The sequence below is a fragment of the Leptinotarsa decemlineata genome, unplaced genomic scaffold (assembly GCF_025532065.1).
Source record: "Leptinotarsa decemlineata unplaced genomic scaffold, Ldec_3_MD MMD2_tig00078406, whole genome shotgun sequence".
In the NCBI taxonomy this organism is placed as follows: Eukaryota; Metazoa; Arthropoda; class Insecta; order Coleoptera; family Chrysomelidae; genus Leptinotarsa; species Leptinotarsa decemlineata.
In genome coordinates this window covers 2977-14295 of record NW_027412743.1, presented here as the reverse complement: position 1 = coordinate 14295, position 11319 = coordinate 2977, and the positions used below count along the sequence as shown (strand labels likewise).

The 11319-nt window shown below is 35.5% G+C and overlaps 1 long non-coding RNA gene across 2 annotated transcripts; it reads left to right on the top strand.

The window, feature by feature from the left end:
* Positions 1-223: 223 nt before the first annotated feature.
* On the top strand, positions 224-7391 carry LOC111508912 (uncharacterized). 2 transcript variants are annotated; one of them, XR_012468231.1, is made up of 3 exons: positions 224-398; positions 3839-3952; positions 7192-7391. It is a non-coding gene; the product is annotated as an uncharacterized lncRNA (long non-coding RNA). The 2 variants fall into 2 exon arrangements; XR_012468232.1 differs by lacking the exon at positions 224-398 and adding an exon at positions 2620-3681.
* The last annotated feature ends 3928 nt before the right edge of the window (positions 7392-11319 follow it).

Genomic DNA, 11319 nt, shown 5'->3' with positions numbered 1-11319 from the left:
TCGCTTCCAGTGAATCTGGGTGGTATTGGCAGCCGACAATCATCTTCACTTGCTTTACAAGCTTTTCTCTCCTCCTTCAACAGTGTAAAGCATCTGATTCATTTTATTTTACCAAAATTCTTCTTTGATATTGATGATTCATTTTATTTGAAAGCTGAAAAAATATGGATGGAAAAATCAAATTCACAATACCTGATAACAAGGTCTCTCAAAATCTTGGGATTTTTCTTTATTGCAGATGTTATCTACAGAACTCATGGATGCAGCTAAAGACTCCCTTATAGATCAAGCTCGCTTCAAAGCTGTAACAACTAAGGAATCTGGTGCCTGGCTCAACGCACTTCCCGTTGCTTCGTTGGGAACATTATCAGACGACGAAAGTTTCAGAATTTCAATAGGTATTCATTTAGGGTGTTTGATTCGTGTTAATCACCAATGCCGGTGCGATTTCGTTGTTGATGAAAATGGTACACATGGCCTCAGTTGTATATTTAGTGTAGGTCGCTTCTCCCGATATTATGCAGTGAATGACATAATTGAACGAGCATTGTCAACAGCCAATATCCTTCTGTGATTGATCCTCTTGAAATTAGCCGAGATGATGGAAAACGGTCTGATGGAATGTCTCTCATTTCTTGGAGACATGGAAAACCTTTGGTTTGGGATTTCACCTGTGTTGATACCTTGGCTCGCTCTCAACTCAATTCAACTTCGCTAACATCTGGTGGGGTCGCTGAATATGCTGAGAAAATGAAACAGTGGAAATATGTTTGTCTGTAACATCGATATATTTTCTATCCAATTGCCATTGAAACATTTGGTAGCTCTGGTTCCTTTGCTCTCAATTTTTTCAGAGATATAGGTCGAAAACTAATTACAGTAACAGGCGATTCTAGAGCAAGATCATTTCAAATACAACGAATCAGCATTGCAATTCAGAGAGGAAATGCTGCATCAATCCTTGGCACCATTTCTCCTTCTCAAAGTCTTGATGAATGTTTCTTTAGCCCACTAAACTGGTCTGATACTACCGATTTCTCCCCAGCTTCTTGTTGAAAATTATCCAAACGTTAATAAGAGTAAATCAGACTTCAGTTCTAAAAAAATTGTCGAATAATTAACAGACAAACTCAACACTACCAATTTCAACATCATGGAAGGACAAATGCAGAAGAGAAAAAATGTTCAAATCCAGGAAAATTTTGCAGTGATTCAACAAACAGCCTCTCCACCTTTTGCCAATTATCCGCACACTATGATCTTCCCGACGATGAACCACCATCATTTGCCTATGTCTGAATCCGTCAACAACTTTGACGAAATCGCTACTGACCAGGATGCTGAAAACAAGTTCAACAACAATCTTCCCTTATTCAAGCTTTTCAGAAGGTCCCACCAGTTTGTAGATCCAGACTGTTATAGGATGGGCATGTTTCTATCTACATATATGATTGACGGTAGGGTGGTGAATTTGCAGCCAGGGGCTCTGCTCAATCAAAACAATCACTGTTATGTCAACTCTATTTGCAAGCCCTGATTGCATGTCCACCACTCTACAACTTACTAAACAGTCTGAGTAAAAACATCTTTTCGAACGAGAGAATGACATCTACCCCGGTTATATTTGGAATGTGCCGTTTTGTGGAACATTTTGTTCACCTACCTTCCTATTTTTTGATCCATTCTGGCAAGTATGGTTGGAGGCTATACAGGAATCTTCTCAGGTTCAGTTCAATCATAACCTCACAAAGTTGCCACAGTTCCAATTCATTATCCAAAAATTTGTTACAAACTTCTGCACCACTCTGATAGTTCTCAGCATCACGAAGACATAATTCTTTTTTTTTTTCATCATAGCATACACTCATATCATAAACGCTTGCATGTTCGGCTTCATCACCCAACACCTTCAATTCAGACGACAAATGTTGAACCGATGATTTAAGATCTACAACATCGATCCAATCTTGACTTGCATACTGCATCCACATCTTTGAATGGTGGAACTGAAATCGAATAAAAAAACAATAAGCAACCTCCAACTTGTTTCCATGATATAATACTCACATTCCCATTTTACTTGTAGCTACAAAGTGAGTGTATTCAACTAAGTTAGTAATGTTTATATTTCCATATAATTATCATCTGATATATGAATATTATTAAAACAAAAAGAAATTCACTATAATTACTATTATTATTCAATCATATTGAATTTGACTAGAGTTCACGTTTTCATACCAGCAAAACTTTGTATGCTATGACCTAAAGAAATTCACTATAAATAATTACAATTATTATTCAATCATATTGAATTTGACTAGATATCGCGTTTTCATGCCAGCAAAACTTTGTGGGCTCTGTCCTAAATACGTCACCGTATATTTACCACCCGATGAATTGATACAAGTTATATCATCATCACTGAAATTGCAACGAAATACGTTTTGGTAGCCATGTTTTAAATAATTCATCATTGCTCACATCTTCCAAAGTTAATAAAATTGATTTACCAAATCGTGTAGAATAAGATGACATATTTTGAATTATGTACACTTCATCAATTGGCAATGAAGATAAAGCCTTTTGCTCTAGTATTTAACCTCCTGTACAATCAAATTATTAATTTTATTCAAATCTACTTTTGAAACGGACATGATGAAAATATGCATGAAAATATAAACAATTTCCAACAGACAAATACACTCACCGTCTTCCTTCTATTACGAACTGAATAACACTCTACAATTGTTAAATGTTGCAGATATATTCGTCTACTGATTTCATAGTGTGCCAGGCATTTCTTTTATATTAAACAGTGCGAGTCACCCCCACCATAAAATCGTGAAAGATTCACATTGCTAGTTGCTACCCACTAGAGATGCCTGACGTCACAGCCAAGCCCACCTCCCAACTGGATGCGATAACAGATGTCGATACGAAGAGGCAGTGGTCGTTGCGCTCTCGTAGAGGGTAGACGTTAGGCAGACAGTCCTCGGCCATCGAGAGCGGGGCTAGAGCGATGCGTTACGTCACAGCCTCCATCGCAACGGGAGAGGTGAGGGCAGACCGATGAATACGCATTACTCAGCCACACGTCGTGGAGTGAACATCTTGCTCTCTTACCGTTGGACGGATGCTGCTGTGACGTCACATCACTACTAACTTGGTGGGCTCACACCGATGGAACATTCATTACTTGAAGGATCTTCGAAGTATGCAGACGTATGTTTGTACATAGACAAGCACATGATGAAACCCTGTACCGTGCATTCACACACACACACACACACACACACACTAATCAAATGTAATTACGTCACTATGTCACACACACACACGCACCAAAAAATCTCATATGAAAAAAAAATTCTGAACGATCCCTGCATCAGACCCTTCAAGGTCACATCGCCTTGATGTTACTAAACAACAACAAAAAAAGCAATTAATACGTCATAGTGGTGGGGGGAGGCCCAGAAACGGCTGTAATCTGCTACTTACATTTTGTGGGATGTTTGACTGGAAAAAGGAAAAATCTCAAACTATGGTCATTTCTAGTTGAGAGTCCACATTCGTTGTAGGCACATTTATTGCCAGACATCTGGAAATAAAGATAAAATTGTAAAAGCTGGAAATGAAGATAACATTTTAAAAGGGACAAAAGGCTAACAACTCAATAAGGTAAACTTGCCGATAAAAATAATCTTATTATTCATAAAATTTTCACCAGTCAGTGCCCATTCATCACATATTTTGAAATAATGACCAACACCAACTTGAAAATTAGGTCACTTGTCACAAAGGTACTAGCCGAATGTATTAATGTATGATTTTTCAGATTAGAAATGTGGAGAGGGTGCATCAGAAGGTGAAATATTATATGTCTCAAGATTATTTGGACAAACAATGACCATTTAACTTCATTTTGGTGACTGCATAATTTATTCAGGTCGTGAGTAAATACCAATTCTCCAAAGTTGCTGCAACCTAACCTAGTGCACCCACTTTCATTTGTTGAATAATTCATTTTGGAAATACATTTGGAGGGATCTAATAACATGAAATTTGAAATATAATAATTGAATATATTTTTACCTTTTTTCGATGTTCTGTCACAGCTCACTCACAATTATTGTCTTATAAAAGTACAAATAATACAAACTAATAACTACTAAAAGCACAAATAACACAAACTGATTACGAAGAAAACAATAAAACCAGATCAGAATCAGAAAAATTCACTACTAATAACAACCTCTTATATACCTATAAATTGCAACGCAAATGGCTGGCTGAGCACGACACGAAGACAAAGTCTGTCAGAAACATAAAAATTAATCATTTACAACTTTTCACTACGACACTTTCCATCTCAATCTTTTATCTCTTTTTTGGAGACACGGTATCGGCGCCATCTACTTTTCATTTCCATCGTCCTCCAATAATAACTCCATAAGGTTGACTGACTATAAATTCTCAGACAATGATTCAACTATAAAACCAGTGTACCAACATCTGCAAACAAATAGTCTCCATATTCTTGCACTCTCAGAAACCAAAGTCAGTGCTTCAACAATTTTCTATATCCTGGCTATGATTTCCACTCCTGATTCAGACGTAACTTTGAAATATCTCTTTTCATCAGAAGCGATCTCTCCTGTCAACGAGAGGAAATGCTGCAACCCCAAATCTTTGTATAATGTGGTTTAAGATAATATCATAGAAGATCACTAAATTCATATGCGGTAAACGCCGCATATGAATTTAGTATTGAGTGTTGTTTCAGTATTGAGTGAAATACCGATTGATGTTGGAGAACAATCAAAGCCGTGCAAAGTTTGGTATTTATAGATCTGCTGAGTGGGAGGATCTTCAAGACCAATTCCGAAATTTCCCCTGGCTAGTTATTTGTTTCAGCTCTAAATATCCATCTATTTGTGCTTCGGAACTAACGGTTTCATATTTTTGTTTTCAATGAAACGAATTTCTAACGGCAAATATTGGTTCAACAGAAATTGCGAGCCAGCTGTCACCTCCAAAAATCTCTCCTCCTGGCAGTGGCGCAAAAACTCCAGTGCCGAAAATCAATCTGAATTTGTTAATGCTCGCAACAGCTACAGAATTAGGATAAATGAAATCAAAGATCTTCACAATCAAATAATTATGGAAAAACTGCTTGCCAATCCAAACGGGTCTACATCCTTCTGGCCGGTAGCTAAAGCTGTTAATCAAAACTTTACATAATCAACAATTCCACAACTACCACAAGCGGATGGTTCGGTTTGCAACAACAACCATAGAAAAAGCAATTTTACTACCTGAACAATTTGCTTCCCACTCCACAGTCGATTATCTGGAAAAGGCACCACCCACTATTCCCACGCTAGAATTTACAATGCCGGAAATTATTTTTCGGCAACGTCTAGTCAGGCGAATTTTGAAACAGCTTCATATCATCAAGGCATCTGGTCCTGATGAAGTGCCCGTCATCTTTCCTAAAAATTGCGCAAATGAACTCGCACCAGTATTTTGCAGACTTGTCAACCTGTCTTACAAGCAAGGGCTTTTTCTTTCTTGTTGAAAGATTGCTCGTGATCAACCTATTCCCAAAAAGGGCAAGAAAAATCTTCAAGATAATTATAGATTAGTTGCTTTGCTATCAGTGATATCAAAAATCATGAAGAAAGCCATAAACCACCACATCCTCAAATATTTGAAAGGCTTTAACATCTTGAACAATCATCAATATGGCTTTCAGAAATAAAGATCAACATGCGACCTTCTATCGTATGTCACCCATATTCTTTCTTCGATAAGTTTGTTTGGCACAATCACGTCGATGGAATTGCAAAAGCCGCTTCTCAAAATTTTTGAACACTGTTACGAACCAGAAAACTGTACACACATCAGCAACTTTTGATGTTTTATAAAGCTCTGATCAGACCTTCTTTAGAGTATTGTTCTCATGTATGGAGCTCCGCCCCCAAACACTCCCTGAAGCTGCTAGATTCCATCCAGAAAAGAGGCATCCGCTTGATTGGAGACATGAACATCACCTGCAACCTTAATAGTCCGGAACATCGAAGAAAGGTTGGAGATTTGTCTCTCTTCTATAGAAGAGCGGTACATATCAGAAATACGCGAAGGCCTGTGGCTGCTCATCGTTTTGAGGTTCAACTCAGTACACCTCGCATTTCATTGTTTAAAAAACTCTTTCATTTGAAGAACAGCGCTCGAGTGGAATAAACTTCCTAAGGACGTTTTTCCAAATGGATTTAATCTCCAGCAATTCATATCCAATGTGAATCTCTACTTTCGCATAGGCACCGCTCTTAGAGCGCCTTAGGTTATTCCTGTAGTGCTTGTGTTCTATTCTTAAAAATAATGTCAAAATCGATTTGTAAGCTACTTTTTCAAATAAGGTATTCCGGTATCTCCAACGCGAAACAAAATATGTAGTATATAGTACTGTATACTACATACATACACTATTTACAATCATCCAATATGTAATAAAGAAAATAACTGAGTTATTAGTTGATTTCAGCTCTCAAACAGCAAAAAGAGTAGCTCGAGAGCCAAAAATGATATCTACTGCAAAAAATAGACGGGCAACAATAAAAAATGCCACTTATTTCGTGCAATTTCGTCTTCATCTGCAGTTGATTGATTTGCAAGATTTGACTTTCTCCCTCGCGGCATTGTAAATAACACTGGATATTACCGCCTTTGCTTTTATTAGGGCATAACAGTTATTCATGCACGCTCAATCACAAATGTCATAACTTCGATAGTCTTTGCGCGCACCATAATAGTTTCTCGAATGTTTTAAATAGTTATTCTGCTATTTCGGCCGGAGACGGGTCCGAAAAAGATAAAATTATGAGAATCGATCAAGCCATTACTAACTTATCAATGGTGTGACTAACACAATATTGCGACTTTGATATATTATATATGATTGTACTTATGAATCCTTCATGATTTATGTGAGTTGATTTGAACTCAATTTTTCATGAACATAAATTTCACTCACGATATTACGGTTGATCAAAACTAACCTGTTACTCACAATTTGTAAATGAACGTTGTATGAAATTTCAGGTACAGCTATTGTTTTTGAAAGTGCTCAAAATATAAACACCGAAAAGTCTCGATAAAACTTTCAATGGAAAATATTTCAATTTTCAGAAGAACCCGAATACCTAAGCGTGTTGGACCATTTTTTCATCTGTTCGTGTGTGTTCATCATGGCTATGTGGCATTATGTTTGAATAAAAAGAGAGATTTGACCAATATAACGGATCAGAGGGTACTCGATATGGAAGTATTCGCACCATTATTTTTCACTTCATGGAATTTCGTAAGTAAAATAAAGTTTACCTTTATATATTTGAATTTGAAGAAGTCATGTCAAAACCAATGTGGAAAAACAATTCATCATTTGGAATGATCTCTTTCAATATTGATTAATTTCAAATCATCATGAAAATCATCCTTGAACAGTTTGTAATAAAATAAAATTCAGTGTACAATTTTTAATGTATTGATTGCTATTAATTTTCTGAAAACTTTATGATGTGAGTTATTTAAAAGTTTTCATTTGGTTTTCTTGATTTTTGGCACAACAATTTTCTATGACGGTTTTTTGTGGTATGAAAATAAGGCTATGTGGGTATAAATGTAATTTTTGAAGACATCCTGGTCCAATATTTTGTAGTTGTTTTGATCTCACTACCGTATCAGAATATGATTATAAAACAAAACTAAACCTCCTCACTGATGATATATCTCTGTATTGTCAGCATCAAATTTTGATGCTGGTGAACTTATACATAGATCATCCCCTGAAGGCGTCCATCAGTTTTTTTCTGAAAGATGATCAGAATATGTGTTAAGTTGTTTTCTCATTTATATTCTCCTGATTCCTTGAATTTGGATGGTTTTTCTTTATTATTTTCAAGTAACTTTCCCAACTTATTACCTGTTCTACAGGGTTATTCAACAAGATTTCCTGGTCTATTGCCATCAGAAGAAACTATTTTTCGAACTGCCCATTTTTTTGCTGTCATATCAATAAATACTATCTTTCAACATTATTTTTCGCATACTGGGTGATTCAGCCGAGCATGGCCAACCAAAGTTATATTTTTGTTAATGAAACATGCAGTATTTGAATACGTTATTCGATTCCATATTTTTTTAGCTCTCTAAGGAATTTTAGTTTTTGAATTTTCATTTTTCCAGAAAAATCTATTTTGCAGACAATATTTTTGTAATTCACCACCCGCATGTCTACAGCAATTAAGTGGATTTTTTTATGAATAGTTAGACAACGTCACTATGATAATTTTTGGAACCACTTCACCACTTTATCTGAAGATCTTAATCTGCCAATGTCCTCTCTCTCTCTCTCTCTCATAAAACAAAATGTAGGGTGTCTCCAGAGGCTCGAATAAATTCAAAACTTCGCTTTGGGGAAAACGACGGAAACTGCCTCCTTGCATATAGGATTTACAATGAGAAGTTCCCGAAAGAAGACAACCAGATGGAAGGTCATTTCAGGCTCTACAAACAAGATTTGAAAGAACTGGTAACGTCAATCACGAGAAGTTCGAACGTGTCTGCCCTGTAACAAATGAAAAGAATACATTTCAAATTATTGTTCACCTTGTGAAAATCTCCATGTGACTATCCGAGACCTGAGCAAGGAATTAGGATTTTTTCAAACCAGCGTGTCTCCAATGATACGAGCAAGCAAATTTCATCCTTACCACATGCAATTGATGCAAGAGTTAGGAGGAAGATCAATCAAGAAAATGATTTTTCGATTTCGTGTTTTTTCTGATGAAGCGACATTTCATAAATGGAAGTAAGAATCGGCATAACATGCAATATTATGCAATGGAAAACCTCCATTTTGTTCGTTGCCTGAACCATCAACAGAGTAAGTCACTGAATAATTGGGGGGAATTATCGGAAAAAGAGTTATCGGTCCGTATTTTTTGCACGGGCATTTCACTGGAAGGAAATGTACGATATCTTCGGCATGAGTTTTCGAATTTATTGAAGGGGGTTCCATATGGAACAAGACTTAGAATGTGGCTACAACAATACGGTGCACCACCATATTTTTAAACAGAGGTATGGATATACCTCAACGCTCATTTTAATAAAAAATGAGCTGACCAAAATGGATTTTTTATGAAGGTATATCAAATGGATCATCTACCAAACTCCTTCAACATCTATAGAAGACATAAAACGGAGAATGACTAGAGCTTTCAGGGAAATCCCAGAGGATATGTTGGAACGTGTAGAGAATTTGTTTAAAAAATACTGATATTATATGTTGCAGACAATGATAGAAATTTCGAACATCTTTTGGTCTCCTCTATTCAATGAAAAATTTAGGTGTTATTGTTCATATTGAAAAAATTTTGAGTAAGTGAACGTAAATAAACGAATCTTTTGTGCTTACAACAATCAATAAAACTGGGTATGAATTGTAAAATATCTGTTTTTCGTATAGTATACTCCCGATGAAAAATGTAGTGAAATGTCGGAACATTTCATACAAATGAAAAAAATATAGAGTGTTGCATTTGAAAAAATTGAAAATGAATGAAACTTGACCGGTTTTACGGAGCATCCTGTATATTCCACATATATTATCACAATGATGTTGACTAACTATTGCCAAAAAAATTCCACTCAATTGCTGTCGACATGCGACATGCGCAAATTATTGTTTGAAATAGGTTTCACTAGAATAATTTTAACAAGGCCGCAATGGAAATTCAAAAACATTAAATTCTTTAGGGAGCTAAAAAAATATGAAATCGAATGACGTATTCATATACTGGGTGTTACATGCAAAAAAATATAACGTTAGTTGGCTACGCTCATCTGAATCACCCAGTATGCGATAAAAATAATTTCAAAAATAATATTTATCACTTCAATGGATGAATGAATATACTTTGGTCTAATTACCACCAGTTGATTTATTCTACGACCCGGTTTCGGGTTTAACCTCATTATCAAGTTCAAAACTGTTTTACAGTTGATAATGGGGTTAAATTTGAAACCGGTCGTATAAATAAAGTCAACTAGTGGTAATTAAACAAAAGTGTTTTTATTCATAACATTAAAGTGATCATAAATTACCACAAAATAAAAATGTGTCATCAATCACACATAATATTATTTATCTATATGATATTTATGATATGAAAATTGAGCATTTTCAAAAATTGTTTTCTCTGATAGCAACGGACCGAGGGGAATCTTATTGTATATGTATGGTATTTGCAATTTCAATATCTCGTTCATTCAAAAATGTAGTCACTTTTTCTGTTGTCAGTCCAAAATATGTTAAAGCTTTATAATTTCGATTATCTACCTTATCAATGAAAAAAAAACGTGTCGAATCGCTTTTGCATAGACTTTTTTGGAAGAAATGTTGTCTGTTGATTCAGCTTTGAACCCGTTGTTCACAGCAATTTGCTTGATGATATTGAGTTCTATATTGAAACTGTCTATTGCAAGAGAAACATTGACTGATTTGTGAATCATGCTACTTTTTGTTGATATGAATGTGTAGAATCGTGATGTATAGTAATATCCGTATAGGAAGGTTTGTGATGAATTGAAAAATCATCACAATCCAAATTCAAACATACTCTCTAATGAAAGGAAAAAATTCATATTCCCATTGACGAACCTCCAAATTCCAGAATTATACTCACTAATAAAATTGCACAAACAGAGTTATTCGATTAGACCAGTTATCTTTGTCACTGCACCATCAGTGAAATCATCAGAAAGACTAATCAGTATTATCCTATTCAACCAAAATTCAGCCTACGGAATTCATATGACTTGAATAAAATAGAGAACATAACTCTACCAGACAATGCAAAATTTCTATCCTCGATGTGCAGAATCTATTTTTCAGCATACCTCCTGATAATATATTACTTAAGTTATAGAATAGAATGAATAGAATGAACCCAGTTATAGCACAAGAAAGCATTGACCTTTTATCGTTGTCTCGAACAAACATATTTTCAATTATTATGGAAAACCGTTGAGCCCTCACTTGCGGAAGAGTCGAATTTTAAACAACCTTGATTAAGTATTTCTTGTATTGGCATAGATATGTGGATGACGTTTTGGTATGTTTCACAGGTACTAAGAGACAATCATTACTATTTTTCATGTTTTCACAAAAACATTGAATACATTATTGAAGTAGAAGCAGACAACTCCAACTTAATAATTTTCTTGGACTAACAATTAGTAGAATGAACAACA